At 38.0% G+C, this 27,727-nt stretch overlaps 1 long non-coding RNA gene and 1 pseudogene across 2 annotated transcripts; one reads left to right on the top strand and one right to left on the bottom strand.

The window, feature by feature from the left end:
- Positions 1 to 1,195: 1,195 nt before the first annotated feature.
- On the bottom strand, positions 1,196 to 16,523 carry LOC131574240 (kinetochore protein NDC80 homolog; annotated as a pseudogene).
- Positions 16,524 to 16,584: 61 nt separating this feature from the next.
- Positions 16,585 to 27,398, top strand: LOC131574242 (uncharacterized). 2 transcript variants are annotated; one of them, XR_009276420.1, is made up of 5 exons: positions 16,591 to 16,688; positions 17,594 to 17,744; positions 18,662 to 18,724; positions 23,346 to 23,502; positions 23,700 to 27,398. It is a non-coding gene; the product is annotated as an uncharacterized LOC131574242 (long non-coding RNA). The 2 variants fall into 2 exon arrangements; XR_009276419.1 differs by lacking the exon at positions 17,594 to 17,744 and having other exon boundaries at positions 16,585 to 16,688; positions 23,700 to 27,397.
- Positions 27,399 to 27,727: the final 329 nt, after the last annotated feature.

The following is a 27,727-nucleotide window of genomic DNA, read 5'->3' as shown; positions in this document are numbered from 1 at the left end:
TTAGGAAATACCATCATAAACTATCCAAGATATGAATGCTGGGTTTTATTTATTTTTTTTTAAACACAAAATTATACACAGAATAGATAAAAAGATACTATTTTCACGTAGCATCCATCCGCTTTCTTCAAACTGTTTTAGACCAAAGCTGCCCATACACTGATTTCACTGTTACTTTCTTGAGGAAGAAAAGTCAAATAGAGTCTGTCCAACTGGCCAAACAAGAAGAATACAGACATTTTAGACCATTTTGATGTATTTAACATGAACCAAATCTAACTGACTAGATAAACACCAAGAATTCATATGATGTCCTACTTAGAACTTTCTCTGGTACACATATTCAAGAAGTTCAGTGAATTTTCATCTGGGAGTATGAGGAGCTAAAGACAAAACTTGGTTTTCAAACTGCTATGTTGTGGAGGCCGAAGAACAGGCCAACCCCGAGATCCCGGCTCTCCCTTGGAAGGATTCTCCCTAGGCAAGGCACTTTCTCTCAGAGAGAGAAAAGTGTCTCTCCCAGAGGTCTTTGAGTTAGTTATGTTAAACTCCCATTGATGTTCTCCCCTGCCACTCCACCCTGCTACATGCATCCCAGTTTCCCCCTCCCCTCTCCTTCCCTATAAATACCCCGGTTTTTCCCCAGTTCAGAAAGCTGCTGTCACTGGCTCCCTTCACTGAAGGCCCTGCTACAATAAAGGCTGTTTCTCAGTGGAATGCCATACAGCTCTCTAGTCTCCCTCTCTGCGTCGCCTGCACGCTGCCGCTGAGCTGAGACCACTCGCCGGGCAAGGGACGTGCCTGTGCCCCTGGGCAGTCCTTTTCAGGACGGCTTCTTCAGGGTAGTCGCGGCACCCCTGCCATCGACAGTGCCACGGCACTATGTTTCTTTTTCTAGACTATTTACAAGACTACTAGATAAGGTATAATCATCTTCTTAAAAGAGATTTTGATTTTTTACTCATGTAAGAGGTGTCTCTGTGCAGTTTCATAGGGAACTGAACAAGCAGGAGACAGACATTTTACATTTGGTCTTGTTAGTAAAATGAAGCTTGGAGAAGGATGTGAACTGTCTGTCATGCACGTGCCCATCATGTATACATGTGCTATTGCAAGTACAAAGTCTGAGCAAAGCATTTCTTCAGAAAATGCAAATATATTTTTTAATTCTTTCATGTATTTGTGTCAACAAAAAAACATTCATAACTACTTCCACTTAAAACCAGTTTCAGAGCTAAATACAGGTATCCATCCTTTTAGAAGGCACCATACAAGAGCTTCAGAAATGCAACATTTTTATCTCCATCCTTCTAGTGATTAGAGACTTTCAGCCTTCTTTTTATAGCTGTCTAGGATGCTGGTCAGGTTCGACAATAGATCTTCAGACATGAATTCTTCATAGTCTCTGTGAATTTTCACATTCTGTTCATCAAGGTATTTCTAGAAAAGAGGTACAGAAAACTTTATTAGCTCTATCATGGTATCTATTGTACAGGTTCTGCTAAAGCATTTTAAGCAGTCATTGCAGAGGTTAACTGATTTCAGTTAAACAGTTTCCATGGACTCTGTGCAGCAGCTAAATAACTGATATTTCCTTAGAAAGAATAAGTTCTAGTTTCCAAGTGTTTAACTGCAAATGTCTCTAGAGAGATTTAATTCTGGATATCAAATTTTAGCTTACCACTATAGATGCTATATGAGTAGCAACTGTTTCTATAAGATGGTTCAAGTTAGCACCGATTTTTCTCTTCTCTTCTGTTGTTGTTTGCAGAACAATTTGATATCTAAAAAGTAAAGATACTCAGAAGGTCGTGTCCTAAATGAAAGAATTCCTAACATTTAAAACAATCACTTCAAGTCTGATTTAGCATCATATTTAGCCATACTTTTTTCTATTAGTATTAATTTGAACCAAGTTAGAATATATTAATACTCAATTTAAAAAAAAAAAAAAAAAGCCTGTATTTTGCTAACTGATAAGATGCAATGTACCTTAGAGTCCGAATACTCTTTCCAGACTTCGAGGTATAAAATGTAAGTTTGGGAACTAATTTCTTTGCTACAACCATATATATATATATATATATAAAAAATTACATGGAAAACAGGAGTTTTGATACAGCAGACAAATATTCTAGCAAAATAGTGTTGAGGAGAAACACTTTTCAGCTGTTAACTTGTGAAATTGATGCACTGAGATGGATACATGCTGAAACAACTTTATGTTACATTCAAGAGAATATCTTTATCCTTAAAAAACAAACAAGGCAAACACGGAAGTTAGGAGTCTTACTGTCGTTGGAGATCATGCAATTCATTTGTGGCTTCACTGAGACCATCATAGACACCACTCTCAAGTAACTATTTATGCTTTTCTAATGATTCCCGTACATTTGCACATTTTTGCTCTTCCTCTTCTATCTCCTGTAGTCATAAGAGGAGAAAAAAATTGCGTTGCTCAGGAATAATTTAGTTTTATTTTTCTTCTTTTTATTACCTGATTACATTCTAATGCTTGAATTCAAATCTCACACGAGTAACTTGAATTTCAGAAATGAAAAAAAGAAAACCCAAGGATATCCCTCCCAAACATAAAGTTTCAGCTATTTTCTGTATCATCCCCATCCCATAACAAGCCTAACCATCTCTTTATTCCTTTGACCATATTTAAAGGTCTGTGTTGCAGCTCGTTTCCCCTCACAGTTAAACTCCAAACGTGTTGCTTAGATAGTCTATATAGCTTAGAAATGGCACATCATGAGCAACTGTTTCTAGGTTAAAAAAATATAACCACATTTGAGTGCGAAAACAGCTTTTCCTTTTTGTCTGAGAGTGCAATTCCAAGCAATCATCTCTTCAAGGAGAATGACACTGTTGATGCTACACACAAAACCAAACAAAATTCTGTCATCAACCCGACATGCAATTCTGGTAGATTACTGAAGCATCATCCTTAAAAAATAACTTTAATACTTAACACTTACAAACAGCATTTTAAAAATTACATATCCAATGGCAACTGTATATTTTATGAGCTTAACTTCAGAGAAAAGTATATGCAAGAGCACAGAACAAAAGCTAAATTTCATGTGGTTTTGAAAAATAGAAACTAAATTAATTGTCCTTAGCCAACTCAGCAGGTATTAGCAGTGAAACAACCCTGTTTCATGGCTATAGCAAAAGGAGTTAGGATTTACAAGAGCATATCTGGTAAACACTGGCTTAGTTCAAAGAACATTTTTCTGCAGAGCACCTCAGCCCCAGCAAAACAGTGTTGTCAGAGAAGTTGGGAGGTACCAAAATAGCCACTCTGTTGTTAACAGAGGGCTGTGTTTTGTTGCTGAACTGCAAGTGGGGAAAAGGATAGGGACTGCTCCTGTGCTGGGAAAGGAACCTAAAGCAAGCAGCAGTTTGAGATCATTAAAACAATTTAACGTACTTTTGGCTAGCCAAAAGATTTCCTTATTTTCTACAGAGGCTGATTAAACGTGTTTACTAAAAAATATAAATGTATTTATTATATACAAATTAATTAGACATGGCAGATTCTGGTCAGAGGATTGCTGCTGCTTTTATTAATGGACACAGTAATTTAAGATTTCCAGGATCTGCTACAGTATCATGCCAGATTCTCTTACAAGTGAGTGAAAACTGATTCAGTTAAGGTAGCAGTCAAATAACTTTTCTGAAAAGAATGAAAAAATCCTGTAAGAGGAAGGGAAGAAGGCAAAGGCAGAAGCCCAAACAAAAATGCAACCCCCAAAACTTATCTATAAACACAAAGGTTAAGGATAAGGGTATGATTAAGGATGACTTGTCATCAAGCTGTAAGAAGTTCTACCTTAAGCTTCTGCTGGTAAAGATCATCTAGCTTTTCAGCTTCTTCTGCCAGCATTTTCACACTGCGTTTCTTGTCCGCTAGCTCTATATTCACCTAGGATGAAAACGTAACCGAGGAAATATGGTTCAGAAAGAATTCCAACATACAAATAGATGCCATCACAAACTATACCTGCTAGCTCCCAAAAAACAAAATAGGCTAGGCTGGGATACCAGCAAACCAAGTATTGCTAAAAATCTTCCTGATGACAATTTGTCAGTGATGGTAAGCCACACAATCGACTGGAATGGGCAACTTATTAAAAACAAATATTTCCAATATTTATGGTCAAATATATGTAACCTTGATAAACTTTAATTCAGGGAATAGACAATATTGCAACCAATGAAGTCCCCAATTCCTAGAAAAACTTTTACGTTCCATCACAATTAAAGTTTTCTCACAGCTTCTCCCCCTCTACTTGTCCTCAGAAAAACCCCAATCAATTCAAAAATCCAACCCACCACACCACACTTCACCCATGTAAAAGGTTGAATGAAAGCAGCAGATAAGGTTTTAGGGCTGGTATTTTAGTCCTAATCTTCATTAGCCAACACACCTTTTCCAAAGTATCTTCCAAAGTCATTTTCCGTTGAGTAGCTTTAATGATTTCTTCCTCAGTCTCGTTGATGATCTCCATGAGGGGAACCTGTAATACACATACAAGAAGATCGGACAAATGCAATTTGCTTATTTGAACCAAGATGCACCCCAGTACAACTTTTCTTTCTATATTTTTTAGGCTACTGCATTCTCCAAACCCAAACATCTTTCATATACAACATCATTATAGTGACTCATCACACAAACTTCTCAACGACATTTCATTGTGAGACAGAGACCTTTCCAGCACTTTCAAAGAAACACATATTTTTTGTGAGTGGTAACTAAAGCCTTCAGTGTTGACTCTGCTTACCTTGATCTGAGTTCCGTATTTGAGTAGGCAATTTGGTCCTTCGTCAGGATTAAACTGAATCTCGAAGTCGTGGCCTTTGGAATTCTTAGCAGTTACTGGAATTAATTTCAACTTTCGAGCCAGTTTATGATACTCTGCCAGTTGCTTATCAATCTGCTCAGAGGAGACAAGGGCAGAAATCATAGAAGAGATAAAAGTGAAAAGCTTTGCAAGAAGCATTCATACAGTACTTTAAGAAGCATACATATAATACAGCCAGGTTTCTCAGGGTATGTGGCTGACACTGAACAGCTTCACCTGTGGTTTTCCAGATTCATCTGCCATAATTTTTCCTGCCTCAAGTTTTTGAGAATTAGCTGATAGGGAACTAAAAACATGCAGGAAAATAACACTAAACCAATGATCAGTCATCAGGTCAATATGCCTTCTCTCATTCATCTTGACAGGAAATGCCACACAGCCACACATCCTTACAACTAACTTGAGCATACCTCTAAACTAAGCTTATTAAATGCTCTAACTTCTAATTAATGAGTGCTATTTATATGCAAACAAAGTACTCAGGGTTTTTTTTTTCCAGTTTTATGTGCTTCATACTTGTACAGAAGGATTTAAGTTAATACAAGTGCTTGATAAAGGGTAACCTTACCAAATATATTTGAAACTTTTTTCTTTAGTTCTCCAACGGGCAAAACAGAAGCTTTTAAATCCTATCACCTATAGGACTATATATTTTCATTCTGTTTGAAGGGATTGAACTTTGCCCTTAAAAGAAGTTACAACTTCTACACAAAGAACTAATCAAGCCCTAAATGCATGCAAAGCTATTGATTCAAATAATAGTTTTGCCTTGCTTCCTTGCTATGAAATATTAACATTAGTCTGAAATTTCTTGTGTTATCAAAGCAATGGCATGCTAATGTTATCAAAGCTCTTATCACTGCTATAGCAGTGAGAGCTGACAGTGATTCATATTCTAGCCACATCTCTTCTGGAGGAAAAAAAAAGAATACGCTTCCATTAAGTGCAAAACAGAAAAAAGGGGGGAAAAAAAGAGAAACATCTTTCAGCGATAATGTAAACAGAGGCCATTCTTGTCAGTTTTATCTGGTTAGATACACATATGGTGGTGTTAGATTATATAGGAAATAAACTATCAAGACTCCAATTTGAAGCTTATATGATGACAACTGACAGCCACCTCTCAGTGTAGTGTGGTTTTCACATACCGCCTCTTTATTCCTAGCATATTTTAGCTCTTCATTCCACAGCAGATGTTCTTCTGCTTCCAGTTCCTTGGTCAGCTTGTTAATGGTTTGCTGCAGCTCATTTCTCTCGTGATTTACTCTCTCAATGTCCACAGCTGAGTACTTTTGGTTATCTAAGACATGCCGGAGCCGGGCATTCTCCTGCTTCATTGCTTCTACTTCAATTTCTAAGCTCACAAAACATTTGTGAAATGGACATGAAAGAACTATTAGACAAAAAGTATCTTTATTAGCAATCCATTCTGTAAAGCTTATTTGTAGCATCATCCTACTCCAAGGATCAACCTCTGTCCTCAAGCTAAGAGCTCCAACTTGAAGACTATTTCTAGCTACACTGTCCTGACTGTGATCAAGGCCTCCTTACCTGCTGTCTCAACTTCACTGTTAACACTTTCCAGCTTTTGATCAAGGACAGCTACATGAGATTCCAGACTAGCCAAATAAGCCTGGTATTTCTGGACGTCTCCTTCAAGAGATGATTTCACTTTTCGTAGCGTTACTCTACGATCCTAGGAAATGGATGAGAAGAACAACCACTCTTAGATGAATATAAAATAATGACTTCACGTTCCAGACAAGACAGTAGAATAATTGGTCAATATCAATAGCACAAATATAAAACTAAAGAACTTTAACAATTTTTTAGCCCTGTGAGAGCTGAGTCAAGTCAAGCACCTTTAAAATAACAGCTAAGAAGCCTGAAAAGATTCTTGCATTGCAGCATTACGTCTCTCATTTGCATCAGACACTGCACTTAGAAAATTCTTACTACAGTAGTTCACAACTAAACTCTAATAATATATGGAAGGCAGATAAAACTAGGGCATGGAAAGCCAGGAATAAACCCAGCACATTTTGCACAGCAAGAGTTTTAATTTGCCACCTGCACAGGCACTAACCCATTTTTAAGCTCATGATGCATTAAAAGCAGAATCCAGCTTTTCAAGCAAAATATTTTCCATAAAATATATTGTTACCACTGAATCCCACGCCTCATACCAACACATTTGGAAAAAATAATCTTGAAAGTTATATTAAAAAAAAGAGGTTCAAGTATTTTATTAATATTTCAGTCAATACAAGACCTTATTATCTGGAAACATCTGCACATTATCAAACAAATAGTCACTGAACACTCCACAGAAAAAGCCTTGTTCTACAATGGTATAAAGTCTGTAAAAACCTGGCCTAATTAAAAACTTAAAGCACTGAAAATAATTTTCCATTTGTTATGTATTGTAAGTATCTTCATTCAGAAACGGTCAATAATATAAAGTTCAACTCCACCATAAAAACAGAGACACAATTTACTAACTGGCTCGCTTTCCTTCTCTTTTTCTAGTCTTGCAATCTCTTCTTGAAGTCTTTTGTTCTCAGCTTCTAAACTTTCTATCCGGGCTTGATCTACATTAAATAAATCCTCTGTAGGAGAGAAGAGAAAGTGGGGTTACAAATTAATCTCACTAATATCACCACCTATTTTGAGTATCTGAACTTAAGCTTCAGCACAGTAAGCACCCATTATCCGCACAATTATTTTACACTGAAGAAGTAACTACGAAAACCCAAGAACTTATCAGAAAAACCCTTCCTTCAAATGCAACTAGGCAAAACCCCCAAAACACACAAGAAGAGAAATGGGTTTCTCAGTCTTCATGACAAAAAGATTTCAAAGTCACTCCCAAGGGGTAAGAGTTTCCAAACTCTCATACAGCCCAAACCACAAGAGAGTATACAAGGCAGACTACCTTGTGAAGTTAGAACAGATCAAACTTATTTAACAACCTCTTTCTTATCCATATACTTCCTTGCTTCTTGAGACATCTTTTCCCTTACTTCACTTGGCTTTGCCAAAGAATGGGATGATTATTTTTTCCTAATATCCAGTAACAGTGTGGTAGCTTGTTTCCTCTCCAACTGATGGCTCCAGTTTGCAAACAAAGAGCCCTTAGTCTGGCTTTTCGTAGGAAATCAAAGAAAGTAAGCAACACTTTTCTTCCTTGTTCTCACATTCTGTTTGTATTTTTGTAGGTGGTGAGTGAGTAAAAAAAACCTAATAATTTTCCACCACCTGAAGACAAACACAGGTACATGCTGAATCATACACAAGAACCCTCACAACAGAGTTTGAAACTTGCAGACTGTTTCCAGAGCTTTCAAAAGATGAACTTTCTTAGTGATCAGGTGTGCATCCTCTGATAATCCTCCTTTTTTTTTATTTTTAATTGTTAGCTTTGCCATAAACAAGACATAAATATGACATGAACAAGAGTCATCTGCATAGATGGGAGTTTGCATCTGAAGAATTGTACACTGGTTTTCTGTGACAAACCATTAAAAAAACAGGTGACACAGCTACAGCTGATAGCAGATCATGACCTATCCATCTGTACTGGTAAAAAATATATAAAAAAGAGAGCATTAAAAGTTGAAGTAACCAAAAGGTACTTAGGAATTCGAGATTCCCTTAGATCACTTCCACTTGTAAACCAAACAAACTGATGTTAGGAGAAAAACCAGTAACACAATTGAATACTTAATTAAAACTCAAAAACTTACTTAATTTTGACTGCACTTCAGCATCCAACTCTTCAAAGGTATCTCTCCCTTGCATGAAAAGATCATAGCACTTCACACAGTAGTCCATGAAAAGCTGAAAACAATTTAAAAATCTTTCATTTCAACAATTCCAAGGCCTGTAAAATATCTGGGTAGTCTAAAGCTACTCAGTCACTGGAATTAAGCAGACACCAAAATATCTTTCAATGCTTTGATTGTACTTTTGTAAAATTAAACATTTTTCTTTCCTTTGAGCAAAGAATGTCAACAGATTATATTCAGACAGAAGGAGGTACCTATAATTCACCGTATGAAAGGTCTAGAAATTCTGTATATTTCTGTAATATTTAACAAGGATTGAAGGTACCATATTTAAGACTTTTTCATTTTGACGGATATGATTCTCTCAGGCTAGTTTATGGAAACCGGAGATCTGTTTAACAGATCTCTTGAGTAAATATGACCGTTAAAATTCAGATCTGCAGATGTCAAAGAACTAATCTAGAATTAACGAAAGCTTACCCAAAAAGAATCTGCTAGACACTGTTACAGATGTTTCAGAAGCAATTACACCAATATTGTGAATTCTGTATCAACATATATGCATAAGTGTCAGTGTTGAAGAACATTTTGAATTTAAAAACATTTTTACTTGCCAACCATCAGGTTGTAACCTTAGTCCAAAATTATGATTTAACTTGATTTTTGCAATTTTCTAATTAAATGTTTAGCTTATAATGTGACCCCTTCCAAAGACCTGTTGTGTGTTAACACCGAGTTAAATCTGAGTAGTACTAAAAATAAATGATAAATTAAAAAGAAACCAAGCTGTTGGATTTTTAAGACCCTGAATTACATTGCCACCCTATTTTGTGGCTCAGAAATAAAACTTTATAATCAATTTTTACATAGTTAACTGACTAGATACTGGCAGGAGCCACTATATTTAGAATTAAGTCACTGTCTTTACACTGCACTTCTGTGAACTTCAGAAGTCTCAAGTGCTACAGCAAAACATACCAGAAACTCTATTAAAACAATAAGCAGCATGATTCCCTTTCTCCACAAAGGAGAACTGAAACAGTAGGTGCTTGGAGAATAAGGCATTTCTGTTTAATACCCAGTCTTCACCAACAGACTGGCCATGATGCCTGCTCAGGAAACAGATGATCAGGCTTTTTATATAATGCTACTCTACTTCCTAGAAAGTGTTGTGAATAAAAAAGGGAACAGAATCTCTAAGTACATGACACAGCAACCTAAACTGTATTTAAATTGTGCTGCTACAGCACATGGCAAAATTCAGTTGAGCAATTCTGATTCTAATTCCCTTTTTATGGTACCTTATGATGTACAATTCCATCATCCGTCTCTCCTCCCCAGGCCTGTTCATCATCATACGATGGTGGGTTTTCCCTGAATGCATTGTACAGCTGAAAAGCAGAGGTGCACACACAAAGAGCAAACGTGGAGACATCCATTCGTTTTCATATTGGTTTCATAAGAAGCAAAGTAACACTGGATTAGGATTTCAGCAAGCAGGTTGGAATGAGCCTGTGTTGAGTTGACTAAACACACAGGTAAAGAGGCATGAACTGGACAGTCAACACTGCCAAATTGTCTTGTGTCTTTTCAGCAAAAAAGGACAAGGATGTTCATGGGTGCTTAGGTCAGCAGTGGTGAACTTCTGTCACAGATTCCAAATTTTGCTTAGACTGGAGCTGGCAGCAGCAACAATTACCACAACGAAAAAACTCAAATAAAACCAAAATTAAATCAAAACACCCCACCCAAACACAAAACATGCCACTCTATATAAGAATTACAGGACATTTGAATAATTTCAGTTGAAAATTACATCCTTGGATTTCAGATTTAGGAGAGAATGGTAGATGTCACAACATTTGCACTGAAGATAGATGTTCTATTCAATGATTGTACCCATTAACTTTTCATGTTTAATGTATGCATAAGTCAGTGTTTCCCCACCTTTTTTTTATACTTTAGTCTATCCAGTGCATACATTTAAAGAAAAAAATATCACAATATAACATGAAAAGCTCACTTTAAAAGTTACTAAAACGTAAGGCTGAGGGTCAGCTCCCAGATTACAGCTAAGAACACCCAACTTTTTCTTTACCTATATGTTAAAGAGATTTGTTTAATGTTACCTTGACACAATCAATTAACCAAACCAAAGCTGCCACAACCTGAGGCCAGGTGTGTGGTGCACCCACGGTACGCATGGAGCTTTTTGACAGAGCAAAGGGGTACCTATAAGGCCAAAGAAGATACATTTTTAATAGCTGTGTCACACAGTGACCAAAACAAACCAGCATATTTGGAAAATAAAGCAGCACGTTTTTATATGCAGATGAAAGCACAGAAGGAAGAGCAAACTCAATTGCACTTTATACTGTACTTCAAAGGAAATTAAGTTCTTACAGCATTATTTTATTCAATTATTGTGGGTTTCTCATTTTGTGATTCGTAGAATATCTTGATTTGAAAAAGATCGCTAAGGATCAACAAACTCAACTCCCTGCTCCTCATCGGACTGCCTACAACTAAACCGTATGATCAGGAGTGTCATCCAGATGCTTCTTGAACTCCCAAAAGACAACCTCAAGTGAGTTGTCAGAATTAGTAATTTTATCCAAAATGACACTCTTGGTGCAGCAGTGTAATCCTTTTCAACACTAGGTCAGCAGTTTGAAATGTTACAGATTAAAACAAAATTTTATTAAAATGCCGAGAAGTGAAAAAAACAGATTTACACCTACGTTTAAGGAGCCCTGGCACTTTCACACCATCACGGATTCATATCTACAGGAGTAAAATAGACTTTTTTTTTTTTTAATGAGATTGAAAATTCACAATTAACAATAGGCAGAGGGTTTTCTTTCTGGGAAAGTGTTGGGGCATTAATAATTTCAAACATTGAACAAATTCAGCAATAAACCACTCAGCTACTTAGCGTTTTTTCACCTCAACAGTAATTTTTGTTATTTCCACATTCTGCTTTCAAAGCAGAATAAGTGTAATTGCAGTAAAATATATTTTAAACTAAATTGACTTGATCCAAAAATTCTGGAAATTTTAGTGGTTAGACTCTAACAGAATGAACAGAAAGGTTTGTCAAGAAGAATTCTGTCCTACCTTTCAAATTTTTATATAAATAATCAATTAAATTTAATGTTACAAAGCAAGATTCCAAGAGCTTATAGTTCTGCAGGTTTAAATATAAAATGTATAGTAGACTCTGGAAATCAGCAAGTAAATCTAGAGCTAAACAAAAGTGAAACAAAACTATCACAACATTGTACTTTTAGAGTCTCATCTGAATTAAAAAACCTATCCATTCTCCCCAACTATCAATGCGGAATTCTTAGCTTTTAAATTTCTAGCCATATCATATCTATTCAGCCCAGGAGAATAACAATAATCATCTTACCCAAGGTCTTTAAAAACTTTGGGAATTTCCTCCTCAAATTTTGAGTCAGGCAGCTCATAAGAAGGGCAGAGGAATCTATAGATAAAGGTGAAGATCTTTAAAAAGTCCTTAACTGATGGAGATTGTAGAGATTTCATGGAAACATTGTGGCCATAAGCATTCTCAAGGAGGAACTGTGCAAAAGAAACACAGAATACCAGTCACTAAATAAAACTTAAGAGTTGAAACCAAGAGAAAGGACCCTTCTGATTAATATATTTTACACCTCATAACATAAGTGCAGAAGGAGTTAATATGTTACCTCATAAAGCTTCTTGATACATTGTTGAATGAATGTTTTGTCATGAAGGGGCCTGGGATCCTTTATCTTTTCTGTCCCAAACACACCGTGCTGGCTGCTGCGGGACCCTCCAGCCCCACTCGCTCTAAGGACAGACAGTAAACACAGGTCTTGTGACAATACATAGAAAGAAGAACACTCTTCATGTTTTAAGTCACAGCACAAATGCTATGTTGATATTTTCTTTGCATTTGTTATACAAAGTGATACTTGAAGTCTTCTCTTCATTTAAGGTGATTGGATAAACATCATCGACGTGGAAGCCACAATGCCACATGTGCAACAAAGGGATTACTGCGTCCTAGATGAATAATGTCATCATTTTATTGAAAGAAATAAACTTTTAGAGAGCAGAAAACAAACCCAAAGATGAAGAAATCATGTTGGTGACTGTGAATAAAGACCAAAATATTTAAGGACTATTTAAAAGGAATAGACTCCTGCAGCATTGGGGATCCTATGAAAGAAGATACCCACAACACAGAAAGTCATGAGCTAAGCAGAAAGATTTTAGATTTTTGGAAGGTTAGTACCTCAGAGAGAGGAAATTAATGCAGAGTATACTTTAGATTTCATTCTTCCTTAAACAAAAAAAATGTAATGAGATACTCTTAAGGTCTGCAGTGCACGTCATCCCCAAAAGAAAAAAAAAAAGCTCCCAAAGCAATTCCTGCTCCACAACATTATTGTTTATTGATCAAGGACTGGAGGAAGGCAGGCCTGAAGGTCTGCTTGCCTCGGATCCATTATTCCCTATAACAAAAACCAGTCAAGAAAGAAAAATTCCAAAATTATATAGGACCATTTTTGTTTTAATATACAGTGCAGAGAACAAAACCTATACATACCTGTTCCCAGAACAGCTGGCTTTTCCTTCTGAAGCTCCAGATGTAGGTTTGCTCATGCTCAGCTTCCCAAGGGTGCTTCTGTCCTTCCTTAGGAATAGAGAGAAGGATTCAAGTGACTGTTTCTACCAATTCATCTCTTGCTTTTACAAGAACTATACATGCACTCATATATTCCTAAACACCTTCATCACAGCAACATCTTAGAAAGGTCAGCTCATGCACCCAGCCATCTCCTAAGCAACATGTAACAAGGGGTTACCCTTTGAAACATGACACAGGTATACAAAAAGGTTAAAGCAAGTATTGTTGCAAAACTGGAGCACTTGTGCAAACATGCTTGGCTGTAAGGAGACTTCTCACTGTTTCGGGTTTTTTTCTCAGTTGCTACTCACACACACTATGATAAATCTCTTCAGAATTAGCTTTATATAATTATTTTTAGCAATCTGACAGGCAAGACTTACATCTGAGGTGTTTGAAGACCCATCTTGTTGCTGTCCTCCACTCTCAGTGCCATCATAGATTGTCGGCTGCTGCTTCCAGCAATACTTGAGCTTCGCCTCATTGTGACTGCTGTAAATCCCTCAGTATTGCAGCAGTGTCAGAAAATACAGGGTCTAAGGGTATTTTGTTTTCTAAATGCCACAATGATTTCCCAAAAGCTCAGAATAAAGAAGTAGACCTGTACACTGGATCAAAAAAAAGATTGATTATGTTAGACTCCAGAAATATGTAAGAGCAGCCACAGTCTTTTAAATCAACTGTTTTATTGATGAAAGAGTCAGTGGTTACTCCAAACCTACTGTTTTGCCTTTCTTTCTATTTGGTCACTTCAAACCCCCAGGTTCCAAAAGCAAAAGAGCTTGAGAAATTTTTCAGTTCAGTCCACTGGGAAAAAGGCCACACTACCACGAGTTCACAAGTACTGCTTACAGCACTTCAGCCATACATCAGCTCCTGAGCTGCTCAGTCTGAGCCTACCAATTCATTTGCAACTGATCCCCCAGCATCATAGCACAATAACTGGAAAACCTGTTCTGAGGTAATATTATGGCTGTCTTCAGACTATGCATGCAGAATATAAATCAAAGTGGAATATTAGTCCCCACAGTGGCATTAAGGTGGAATTTGAAGTAAACAGAATTAATTCAGGAAAAAAATGCCAGCTTTCCGTTGGAGTCTGAGATACAAAGTGTGAAACCTTGTTTCTGATACTTAGTTCTAAGATCCAGAAAAACACTGAATTTCATATAACATGAAATTCATGAGCATGTTTTCATGTGATACATGAAAACAGCTGTTAAAATTAGATAGAAAAAGCTAAAAGTGTAAGTGTGTAGATTAGAAAGTTTTCTTAAGTCACTGGGTGAAAAAGTTAGTTTAGAGAACAGAAGGCAAGATGGACGATTTAGGGTGTTGTCTCTTGTCCTTCTTCTTTCTTCTTCATGTTCTTCCTCTAGAGGTTTTGGGTTATAGTAAGTGATTGGACAGAAAATGCCACAGTGCAGCATATAGGTGATGGGTCATTAGGTCATTAAGAAAAATAATATACGTGTCTATTGTTAATTGGGTAAAAATAGGTATAAAGAGAAAAGAACTGTGTAGTTCGGGGCCATTTTGTGCTGTCGGGCACGGGATGAGCCACAAGGCCTGTTTGTACCATCAGAAGAAAGAAATGTACCAGATTGCAAAGATATAACCTTGTGCAGTCAGTCTGGAGAGACCTGCCAAGTTTTGTGATGACCTTCCAATAAACACGAAAAACAAGATTCTAACGAGCTGGGGAGTTTTCATCAAATCACAAGAACTGAGATAAGCAGAGCTCCTCATGAGGGAGGGTCCCAAGAGAATTCAGTCCAAAGCAGGCTGAGAAATCCAGGGAGAGGAAAATACAGAAGAAATGCAGCAGAATCAGAGAAACAGAAAAAGGATTTTTTAGAGAAAAGTTAGAACCTCTGTAGAGGGCAGAAAGTGTATCTCATTTGTGGGATAGGCTTAAATGACTGAATTATAACTAATATAAGCCCCCTCCACTACAAACATTACCAAAACACATTATTAGTATAAACTGTTGCTTCATTTTACTTCCAGTTACACTGCTCACAAACCACAACAGAAGTCTAGCTCTCAAGCTCAATTCATAGGGCAGCATATTCATGAGTTCACTGTGTCTGGGGAAGAAGCTGCATTAGTCCATTATTTTAACTGGGACCAACCACAAAAAGATTGAATTTTCACAAACATAGCAAGTGATTAGCTTCTAGTATAACAGAATCAATTAGGCTGGAAAAGACCTGTGAGATCCTCTAGTCCAACTTATGAGCAATCACCATCTTGTAAGCTAGACCATAGCTCTAAGTGCTACATCCAGCCTTTCCTTAAACACCTCCAGGGACACTGACTCCACCATCATGCTGGGCAGGTGTGGTGATTGCTTAAGCAAGCTCACCCTCATTCACGACAGCAGTCCATTCCAGTGTACAATCGCCTTTTCTGTGGAGGAATTCCTCCAACTGTCCCACCAAAGCCTGGCACAGTTTGAGCCCGTGTCCTGTTGCTCGTTGCCTGGGAGAAGAGGCCGACCCCCATCTGGCTACAGCCTCCTCTCAGGTGTTTCCAGAATTACAAGGTTGCCCAGAGCCTCCTTTTCACCAAACTCAACAACCCCACCTCCCTCAGCCACTTCTCATGGGACTTGTGCTCCAGAGCCTTCCCCAGCTCCGCTGCCCTTCTCTGGACACGCTCCAGCCCCTCAGTGTCCTTCTTGAACGGAGGGGCCCAGAACTGGACACAGCACTGAGGCGCGGCCTCACCAGCGCCGCGTACCAGGATTGTCACTGCCCTGCTCCTGCTGGCCACGCTGCTGCTGCCATTAGCCAGCCCGCTGTAAGAGCAGAGCTGCAGCAGAGATGGAAGAGCAGTTTGCCAGAGCCAGCACGCCAGCAAGAAAAAAAAGAGAAGAGAGCAGGAGCGCGGCAGAGCCGGGCGCAGCTCCGCCCTCTCGCCCTGAGAGCGCGTCTAAACCGTACCGAGGGCGATCGGGGCACCCAGCAGCGAGGCCAGCCCGGGACTCACCACCACTACCACCGCCGCCGCACGGACATTTGTCCCGGTGGGTGAGGGTGAGGGTGAGGGTGTGGGTGTGGGTGTTGGTGTTGGTGTTGCTGCCGCTCCCCTCCCGCTCCTCGCCCTGCCCTTACCGCCAGCGCCGCCGCCCGCTCGCAATTTCAAATCCGCCCGCCCGGACGTCCCTCAGAGCGTCACACGGAACTGCGTCATGGAGGGGCCGCGGGCGGAGCAGCGCCCAGAGGAGGGGAGGAGCGAACGGAGGAGAGGAGGGAACGGAGGAGAAGAGGAGGAGCTGAAGCCCCGGAAGTGCTCAGGGACGGGCCATGGCCGTACAGCGATATGGCGGCGCCCGCGGTGAGCGTTTGCCAGGCACTGCCGGGCCACGGCGAACCCCGGGGTTTTCTCCAGCCGCCGAGAGTTTTCCTGGAGAAAACCCAGCCCCGAGCTCTCGGTCCCTGTGTGCCCTCGGGGATGGGAGTCGGCGCCTGGCCTCAGCCGCGCTGGGGCTGCGGCTGCCCCTGCCCTTGTGCCTATATTGCTGCTCCCGGGTGCCGTCATAGTAATCCATGTCTCTAGGTATATGTGTGTGTGTGTGTAGATACAGTGTATGCATATGTACATGGTGAGTATGTATGCACATGTGTGTGTTTATATGTGAATATGTATAGCGTATGTGTATATATAGTGTGTGCATATATGTAGTTTATAGTCTATAGTGTGCAGATGTATGTAGTCTATATAGCATGTGTGTAACATATGTAGTAAAGATATGTAGTGTAAATGCATATATATGTGGTGTATATACAGTGTATAGATATACACAGGTATCATATAGTCTTAGACATAATTGGAGTGTCATAGGGCTGTTTTCTGACTCATTAAAAAGAGCCAGAGTAAGCACATGCCGTGTAAAAGTATGGAAAGTCATATAAAATTTGGTTACTACAAAAAATGTAGTGATATGGGGATCAACATAATGGGGAAACCAGCTGAAGTCAGCAGTGTGGCCTGTGTGAGCATGGAAATGTCTGTCAGAAGGGATGTGCTAGTTTGTTAAATAGTGATAATTCTGTAAAGTGAATTCTTATAAAAATTCTCACAGGAGGAGGAGGTTGCTTCAGGTAGTGCAGATGGTTGGTGAAGGCTGTGGTTTCAGGGAGCTCATCTTTCGTCCTGAAAAGGGGACTTAGGATGTCCGTGGTACATCAGCGGGATGGCTTGTGGATCATCTCTCTTTCATCAACCAGTGTGGCTATGAGATCTGTGTCTCCTTTGCACACCCTGGTGGTGTCACTCACAGTACTTCTGTCACATCTACTGAAGACTGTTACAGTATTTCTACTTTTGCTGCCACGCCCTCATCAAGCGATGGTCCTCCTTTTGATCCCGGAGATGCCATAGAAGCAGAAGGTAGAAGAGCAAAAATGAGATACGTGTTTTGGGAGGAGTTCTTGGATATTTCTAAGCCCTATATAGCTGCAGCTTGTGAGGAGCAGCTGTGTCCTGCCCTCAGGTATGTCTGGCAGAAGTAAAGGCCAACAGCAACAGAGAGGAATACCAAGAAGGAGCAAAGAGTGACACTGGAGATTCTCTTGCCACTGCTAGGAAGGTATGTTCTCTGTAACATAGTAAATTGCAGTAATGCCTTGATAAATAATATTCTGCTAATATTGTTTTGCATACCTGAGTCTTTTGAGGTAGTGTAGAAGAGCGGGCACTTTTGAGGATATTCTTGTGCCCCTCATGTGAGTAATGTGCATTCTGTCTCATAAGCACTGGATTGCTCCTGAGATCTCCTGGCACTGGTTGTGGTCAGGTACACAGCCTGAAACTGTGGTAGCTGTTGAGATTGTGCAGATTAGCGAGTTGGGAAGCACAGTATGAATTTACTTTAAGTGTTGTTCAGTACTGTTCCATATGGACATGAGAAAATAAGAGTCACTTGTCTAAACCAATAAATGTAATCATAGAGAAATAGTTAATATTTTTCTTTTATTGGTAAGCTGCACTTGGCAGCTGAAACTTTTAGTATGGGCCCAAAGGAGGCGTGAGCACAAACTGTGCGCTAGGTACCTTCAGATCGTACTACCATGAATAATTTAGAGCAGCTTTAAGTCTATGTACCTTGTGAATGCCTGCAGTAGTTTAGGTATTTTCAGATCTTTTTGCTTATTTGACTTGTACTTGTGATAGTAAAAAGAGATGGAAAATTTTGTCTGCTTTTAAAGAGATAAATTGTAATTCAGGTATGTTTGATTTCTTTCCCCCCTTTTATTTCATTGTGGAATTATATGGTTTTTTGTTGTTGTTTTTTGCTAATTCTGCAGAAAGATGAAAGGAAATGTCTATTCAACCAAGGTGAACTGGATGCTTTGGAATACCATTCAAATGTAAGTTGGAAAAAATGTCTATTTTGTGAGTACAAGCTACTTGACTTTGGGCATGTGCAGAGTGGAGGGCATGGTTGCAAACAAGTTCTGTTTTTGTAGCTTGTTCCACTGGTGCAAAGAAGGAAAGGGAAAGGAAGGTCAATCTCTCCAATCCTTACATGAATTCATGCTTACAGAGTAGATCTTCTATGTAGATACTTGTGAAATTGCATCTGAGACATTACAGAGAGCTGGAAGCCGCATCCACAAAGTAACTTGTACTGCTATAGATAACTGAACATTATGTTGTGATGAGTTGAATATTAGGAAGTGATCGATTTGATATTGGCAGCATAACCCATTCTGAAGATCAGCTCCTCAGCATTTCAGGACACTGTGCTGAGTTACTCAAAGCTTTTGGGACCTTTGAAGAAAATGTGCTTCAAAGTATCTTATTCTGCAATTGAAAAAAAAAAAAAAACAAACAACTTTTGTCTAACGTTTTATATTGTCCTACTAAAGGATTAATGCATAATTGGAATTCAAATCTATGTGCTTATGTCAGTGATGTGCTGGTGAAGATACAGCTGATTAACACTGAAGCATAATAGTGAATCGTAGAAATGCAATCTGTAGGTAATGTTTGATGTATTTTACTGCTTTCCCAAATAGTGATGTGAGCCTGAACTGGGAGCTACACTTGCTTTCTTTCCTTTGGCAAAGATGTTAGTCATATTGGGCTTTTTTGCTTAAATCTGTTCTGCTTGAACTACATTTAGATGATTATGCTTTTTTCCTTTTAAACGGCAGCAATCTTGTAGTAAAGATTTGCAGCTTGCTGATACAGTGTAGAGGTCCTGTGAATATTTTTGTGAGTAAGCTGTGCATGTGCAAAATCACCATAAAGGAAAAAACTTTGAAGTTCAGCATGAAGTTCAACATGAGTATGAAAACTTCAAGGCAAAAATAAAGTCATTCAACAGTAGAAATAAGGAAAGAAGTGAACAGGAGAAGTTTGATGTCTTGAAGGCTTGTTTAACTTCAAATGATATTGGGTAAATATGTGGAAAAGACAGAGTTTGGAAAAATCTGTGACCCCAGTTAGCCTCTTCTATCATTCACAGATTAGAAAGTAGTATTGGGTTTTTACTGTATTTGTGTTGTTGAAGGTTATAGCCCTGCAAGTCAACCCAGATTATTTTGGCATGTATTTGTTTCTATAGAGTCATTGTCAAAAAACCCAAACAACCCCAATTTTGTGTCTGCAAGTGAATCTATGAATTTTAGCTATTGAATCCATTTATGAATTTCAGTCAGTGGCAACAGTACAAAATATGCTAAATTCCTTCAGCAGCCATTTGTTAAAACTCCTGCTTCAATAGCTTGATAGTCAGGAGACTTTGTCCACTTTGTCCACCTGTGACTTAACGCATGCATGTAAGAGGGTGTCGTTTCTAAAGATATATTCATTAATTCTGTTGAAACAGTATGAACTCCTCTTATCACAAACCAAGGTAGTAAAAATTTATGACTCTGTACTCTCTGATATCTAGAGGTGGCACTATTAAATTATTAAAAAAAAAATTCTTCCCCTGTCACTAATCTGGGAATTGTAATAAAGCATATTTTGTAAAACCCTCTTGTGCTCTTGAAGATTCTGTAATCAGAAGCATTTGAAACCTTTAATAAAGCCACTATAACTGACAATGGACAAATGAATAAACACACCTCACTGACAATCAAAAGACATAAAGGCTCCATGATTTGCATATAAAATGGTGTGGGGGGCAAAGATTTGTTTTTGGATAAGCAGTGTTAAAGTGAGAGGTGTGTCTTTAAAGCCCAGGAAAAGTCAATTCCACCCTCTGCCTCAGGAGATGTGCCCTGTGAGCCCGGGACGAGTTGCCCCACCTGCAGATCCTTCGTGGGGTGGCAGCCCAGGGTGTTGTGATGTGTTTTGTGCCCCTGGGTTTCTCCTTTGCTCTGTCCCTATTAGACCCTGACCTTAAACTCCAGCCTGGCTCTGTTCCATAAAACCCCCACCCTGCCTCTGGTCTGTATTCTCTGTCTCTGGATTTAAGATGAATTTGTTCCTGTGTTGAATAAATGGTTTCCTGACGTTAACCAAGCAGAGACCCGTCTCATTGAGTCCCATGTTGGTCACCAGAATCCATAACCTCCCTGGATTTGATCCTGCAGCTGCGGAACGCAGCAAAGCAGCTCTCTAAATTTTGTGAAGGTGCTGAAGTGAATAACAGTGTATATAGGTCCAAGAATTGTGTCATCCTGGACTGACTAACAGGCTATTTGAGAGTTTTGCCACTTAGAAAAGTTACAAAAATCAAATTCTGATACTTTGATTTAGTGATTGTACTTCTGTATTACTGTAAAATGCATAAACTCTTGTTTTATGAAGTGAATTGAAATGTGGAAAATGACTTATTTTTAGATCCCAGTATACATTTCAATTAAAAGTATGTTCATGGGCACAGTAACTTGAAATTAAATTAGAATTTTAAATTAAACTTCAGATAGTTGCTTTGAAATTTGAAATTCAAATGTTTGTTTGAAACAATGATATTCCACATCTGTTGTCTGAAATGTTTTATTCAGTAGTTTCACATTCTTTCTTTCTCCAGCCTTCTAATTATTGTAACTTTACCAAAAAATGAAAACCAACAACAGAAGTTAGCGTGGTGTCCTGGTATTGGATTTGATCTATGGCTGGCTGCTACTTCCATCTGTCAGTTATATCACCCTCAAAAATATTAAAATGCAGAGTGTTTCAGAGATTATGTAAACCAGTGTTAAGATAACACATTTCCTATTAGTCATCTATCATCAAAATATAAAAATGAATCTCAACTATCCACATTTGTAAGAAGAGAAATTAGCATTCTCCTTAATGAAAAGCAAAAGTTCTTGCTCTTGTCTATATTACCAGAATAGTCCAAAGTCGTCTTCACCTACATCAAAACCAGTATTTTAGAGAGAGTTATAGACTTCCTTGCTTATTTTATGAAGTGGTTCCTCAATAATCTACTAGCAGTAATTAACTTTCAGTAAGGTCATCAAATCAAGTTCTCTTTCACAAGACTTGGAAAAAAAAATTGTAAGCATCACAATGTATCAATGCAGCTTCATCCAAATTTGTTTCTAAATTAAAAGAAAATTGCAAATTTAAAAGACAATATGTAAAATTTCCCAAGCTCCCATGAAAATTGACCTTAATTTCAGCCTTTTTCTGGCATCTTCAAATATCTAGATTAAAATCTACCTGAAGAGACTTTCATTAAGAAGCTAACACTGGTAATACATTAAGAGTGCCTCACAACCAGCAATAATGCTAAGGAAAGCAGCAAAATATTGAGAAATAACTAGAGAGTAATGAACTTCAGAAATAACAGTAACTATTTGGTGATATAAACTTGAGAATTTAGAACATGCACCACAAACCTGACAGTGTCTTAAATTAATGAGAAAATATATCTATAAAATAGTGTATTGCCATTTATTCTTAATAGAAGAGGTTAATATTTTACAGAAAAAGATTAGCAGACTTGACCTGAATTTTTGTTGCTAATCACACGAGGTCTAGACCATCTCTAGTATAATCACAGAGCAAGCAAAACTTTTTTGCCTAAAAAAGTACTTTTAAGGGCCCTTGCATGCTATTACAAAGCACAGCTTCCCATGGCCAAAACCTTCACTTCAAATTGTTATTTTGGTGGGTGGTCCATAAGCCCACTAAGCATTATACTGTAGAATAAAAATCACCAAAGCAATTTCAATCATATAAAAATGAGCTTATGTATCAAAAAAACCCAAACCCTAACTGCATTTTTGCTCAGTATCTTCTCAGATACTTGATCAATTAAATCTTTGGGACAGGATAGGTTTTCTTTTTTGTATTAAAAAGCACTGTGTATTGCACTGGGCAGAACTGCATCCAGATTTATGAAGGAAATTTCCAGCTGTAAAGCCAGTTCTGTTTACCATTTTTTCACTACATTACTAACAATTTCAATAACCTTAAAGAAAGCCTGTTTAGGCATAACAAAATTAACTTTTTGACTGTAGAGACTTAAGGGACATTTCTTTGAATAACATTTCTTAAAAAAGAAATGGTTTTGCTCAAGCAAAGCACAATTAATGTCAGCTAATTTTTAGTATTTTTTACAATACTGACATGCTGCTAAATAACAAGTTGGAAGAAGTAAACCATTTAAAAGGCAAATCTGATTTACATGTAGGAAACTGTTTCTTGTTCACTCATCATCAGAATTACTTAAACTGCAAGTCTCTGTTTTTGTGTGAAATGCTACTGAGGAACAAATAACAAAATGAAGGTTGATTCAAAACTATCTCCATTCTTTTTGTTTGCTTTTTACAAATGAAAAGGATGTCAAGCACCCCCAGAATATCGTTCATGAAAACAGACTCCCACTTTCTGTGCATGAATTTCTGGAGAGGATGTCATTTTCCAAAAACTACTCTTTCCACTACTCTTTTCTGCAGGAGACTTTTGGACAATCATTTTTTATGGTATGAAGCAAGAACAGTACAGTAACCTCACTTGAGTGTCACAGGTAATAGCTCAAATTTGAAGAACATTTTATCTGTTCATTTCTGCTTTTGACAGTTGTCTGTTCAACAAACTCAATCAGCTGAGGACAATATGAGCTGTTTGTACACGGATCTAGCAAGACAAGATAAAAGAAGAATATCTTCTGCAAGTTATATTCATTTCTGAAATGAAAGGGGAGAACACCCAGCTGTAATCTTAATCCTTGAGAGAGGTGAGTGAGATAATAGCTGAGTTTTGCAAGACACAAAAAATAGAAGTAAACTTTATGATTTCTAACAATTCCACAGTAGACAGTGAGCTCAACACAAAGGAGGGTGTGATTGAAACTGCCTAATCACCTTGATTTGTTCATCAGCATTTCTTATCATTAGAAGCACCTATGACTTTTATTGCTTTTGTTTCTCCAAGAAACAGTTTTACCAGCTGAGTTGAAGCAGGGGCTGTGGCTGTGGAGCTGAGGTCCTCACACGAAGCACTGATGAAAGCGTTGCTGGTCAACATCACTGCAGGATGTTGGGCTGCTTCCCTGTGCTGACAGGACACTGCTGGCTCCAGATGCGAGCTGGGTCTTCTTATAGATACATATTGTATTGTTGGCTTTTTGCAAATATTAAAATGAATGTTATGTGCATAAGATTGGAAAATTTTGTTGTATTAATATAGTTTCCTTTATTTCTGTTATTGATGAAACTTAGATATAGTGGTATAATACATATATGTTGGGCTATGGCATAGTATTAAAACAAAAACTACTTTTGTTTGTATAACCCAAAGACTGAGAAAAAATAGCTAGAGAACCCCTGCATTCGTAAACTATCTTATCCAGATGAAGACAGCAGTGACCAGAACTCTGGGGGAGGAATTTATTGCATTTCTGTTATCAGGGAATGTAAATCTCAATGGCGCCAATAAGATTGATCTATTGGGAAGGGGGCAAGAGAAAACTAAACAAAAGAACACCAAAGATCCTAAGAAGAATGTCTGAATATGTATGAGAATTTATGGATATGTAGTAGGGTTCTGTTTTTAAGGGACAATCCTTTGTTAGCAAGGGGTGCTCTCTTGGCTGAATGCAGAGACACCCGGCCGTATCTGTGTACTTTATTTTTATCTCCCAGTTGTCTTTTTATTAAACTTTTGAATTCTATAAGAAAAATATGTGAACCTTGTTTTTCACAGTGGTCAGCTACTGTTAGTGGTGTTACAGTGTTATTTCTCTGTCAAGGAGCATTTCTGTGTATACTGTACAGAGGTGTAAGAGATAGGGGTAGACAATCAAGATACTTTACATATTATGTTCTTACAGTTTTTCAAACCCTTAAATAGTTCCTACAGCCATGTTTTACTTCTCTGTAAGCTGCTTGGAACTTGCTGGAAGTGGCAGGCTCCAAGCAGGGCCACCAGGTTAGAGGCTTGTTCACAGCTCATTCAGCAGTTACTGGGTTGGTTCTTCCCTTTACAAATGTGCCAGATTCAGGGGCCCAAATTAGGTATTTAACTACAGGGTGTGAGTATGAAACCTTTTTCTGGCATGCCAGATTTCATGGAATTGGCTGTGTGATGGAATATAGTCAACCTGTGGTGCTTGGAAAGATTTGTCTCATGGTTGATAGTGCCTCTCAGAAAGAGACTATGCATTAATAAGACTTGTTAGTCTTTCTAAAACTGTAACTTTAACGAATGCTGGCTGTTGTATTTACCCATTTATGTCTCACTGTAAATCAATTTAGAATTATTCAGATACTTAAAGCAAACTCAGACCTCTCTAGTTTGTCTACGACAGAAATGGAGACTGGTGAGTCAGTAAGGGAAATCAGCTCATTTTCTTCATGTAATGTATTTTAGCAGAACCACATTACATTATCCTGATTTGTGATGAGTGATTTCAAAGTCTGAAGTAGACTGTGAGGAGTATAAAATCCTTCTTATTTATAATTTTGTTCTGCACTGATATTCAGTAAAGCTTAATATTCATTACAGTTCCTCCCTGAAAAGGATGCAAGTTGTGTTGCTGGTTTAGCACCATTTTTCAGCTGAAGTTTTAGGCAGAAGGGTGATAATGTCTGTGCATGCAACAAAATTGATGCTGTGTTGCAGAACTTGTTTTGGCAACATCAAATAAGGGTGAATTTCTATCTGCTTTAATTCTCCTAAGTTAAAGGAGAGAAGACAGAAAGAGTTAAACATTAAGGTAGTATTTATTTCGTACTTATAAACTAGTAGACAAACTTTTTCAGATTCATACTTGGAAAAAGAAATTGCTTTAGTGGAAAAGTTCTATATTGAGTAAATACCAAAAAAATAATCTGTTTGCTGAGAAAATAAATTATACGACAGAAACGAAATCAGTTCCTAGTATTTCTCTTCTGTCTGAGGGGTGTCTGACAGGACCTATATTCTTTCTTGCCCATGACTAAAGCACAAAATGAAATATTTTCTTGTCTTTCATGGCAAATATGTAGTCTTGGATTCTTGTTATTTTATTACCTTATCTGAGCTGTGCTGGCTTTGCGACCTTTTCCCTGCAGCCACCATCTTTGCACAGCTCAGCTGAGCTGTTTTGGCTGAGCCAGGAAGGAAAACGAAGCAGAGACTCTTAACCTTTTTCTCATACAACTACGACGGGGAGTGTCCTTGCTATCCCACTTTGGTTGCTGTGTTGGATGGAAAGGATGGGTACAGATCCTAAAACAGCATTGCCACACTTCAATCAAATTCAAAGTGGGTTCTCCTCAGAGATGCAAGTAGCTGAGGTCTAAATTCATATAAATGTGGTAGTCTCTATTATGTCTTATATTTACCTAGGCACATAGAAGAGTTGCATAAAATAACATTTAAAAATAAATAATTGGTTCATCTATTCTTGTCTACATTGTGGGGCTAGCTGGTAACACTGTAATTATCTCATGCATAAAAAGCCTGATTTCAGATCATTACACTTTTTCAGCCCTGGTATAATGCACAAGACCTATCATGATTAAATTATGGGACTAGATTAAATGTGAAATGCAAACTTGTAAAGGAATTGGCTAGCTCTGTACAGGGGCATCATTTTATTAATCTGAAAGCATAATAAACCTTTAACTTCTACAGTACAAATGCATCTGCATAATTGCTTACTGCTGTTGGGTATTTTTCTTCAACAAAGCCAATAATTCTAGAATGCCTAAATAATGGAGCTTTTACATTGTTAAAAGGAAGGTTACAATAAGGTTTGTCATGGTCTTAGTTGTATTTTGAACTCAGGGTCTAAAATGTACTGTTTCTCATAGGAATAATGGGAAAATTTTTAATATACTTCAAGGACTGTATTATTCATATATTCTTTGTTTGATTTTTTTCCCTTATTTTCTCATTAAAACAAAGGCCAGATTTTTTTCAGTTCTGTAGTGTTTTTTCTCTTAGAACTGCCATTTTTTATTAAATCTAGGTATCCTTTCCATTAGGCTCACAGACGTGCTAGGGTTTAACAACACAAATGTGTATGATTTCTCTTTAAGTTGGTTGCTATTAGTCATGTGAGTATTTAGCAACTAATTATCAGTGTAATAGGTAGCAGGTTTTTTTCTCATGGAATTTCCTACTAGGAACGAATAATGCAGGGAATAATGGGGGTAAAACCAACAGCTTTATCTTGGATTCCATAATTTTTTTGCTTCACTTAGGTTTGCCTGTTGTACTTTCCAGTTATTTAATAGAGATAATTATTGTAGTGCTCTTGAATGACGAGAGCCATAATATATAATTTAGTATTTTACTTCGAAGTGGCTTTTGTGTTGCCAAAGTGCCATAAGGGAAAGCAAATCCACTGTAGGAATAAGGAACACGGAGGCTGATGTTACAAGAGATTACATGGCTGTTCCTATTCTCAGCAAACAAAGAAAATCCTGTTCAAATGACTGAGTTTTCAAATTAAGGAGAACTGAGTCTTCTGTTTTATAACTAAATGCACCACAGTGTTATGACTGGAACACTGGAAAGAGGAAAGCAGCCAGCAGTAGATGAAGATGTGTGTCATGAATCCACTGGGTTGAGAATAGCCTGAGTGAATTTATTCTTTTTCTTGGAACAATGTGAAATAAACAGGGAGCTGCTTAATAAAAATCCATCATAGCACACTGCATTAAAGAGCCATTATTAATCTGCATAATGAAACAAGTCAGGTTCTTGTTGGTTCTTCAGGTTGAACAAGTTTGTATTCCTGCTGAAATTGAACATTCATCTACAACTGTTTCTAGTTTTGCCTCGCATCAGAGAATGGTAAAACGCCAGTAAAAATTGAGTGATCTGCAATGAAAAAGACTCATTACAATATGGTACCTTCTTCATTTCCCTGGTTTTGCAGGGCTGTTTGTGCCATGATTTCCCTGGATATATTTATTTCCTGCTTGTTCTTCTTGCCAGTCACAGATATTTGAAGCTGTTGTTTGTTGATG

This window comes from Poecile atricapillus, unplaced genomic scaffold (genome assembly GCF_030490865.1).
Source record: "Poecile atricapillus isolate bPoeAtr1 unplaced genomic scaffold, bPoeAtr1.hap1 scaffold_192, whole genome shotgun sequence".
NCBI classification, from domain to species: domain Eukaryota; kingdom Metazoa; phylum Chordata; class Aves; order Passeriformes; family Paridae; genus Poecile; species Poecile atricapillus.
Note: the sequence above shows the minus strand (reverse complement) of the source record. Positions and strands in the feature narration are given on the sequence as shown.